This window comes from Habropoda laboriosa, unplaced genomic scaffold (assembly GCF_001263275.1).
Source record: "Habropoda laboriosa isolate 0110345459 unplaced genomic scaffold, ASM126327v1 scaffold67, whole genome shotgun sequence".
Lineage (NCBI taxonomy): Eukaryota > Metazoa > Arthropoda > Insecta > Hymenoptera > Apidae > Habropoda > Habropoda laboriosa.
The window spans coordinates 4,739,133-4,739,332 of NW_017100242.1; positions in this window are offsets into that span (position 1 = coordinate 4,739,133).

Here is a 200-nt window from a genome sequence, read left to right on the forward strand (position 1 = left end):
AACTACGGACTGTGATTCAAGCCGTGCAGGCACGTGCGTCGTATGTGCGGACAAGGCAGGGACGAGGCGCAGCCGCAGTCGTTGCTCGGAGCTCGATCGGGCCGGTTGTATGTTTATCTGTAGGTAGATTCGCGAGCACTAAGTGTCGTTCAGTCCATTTCGAACCGTTCCTCGGAATGGTCTTTTTTCTTTTTTTTCTA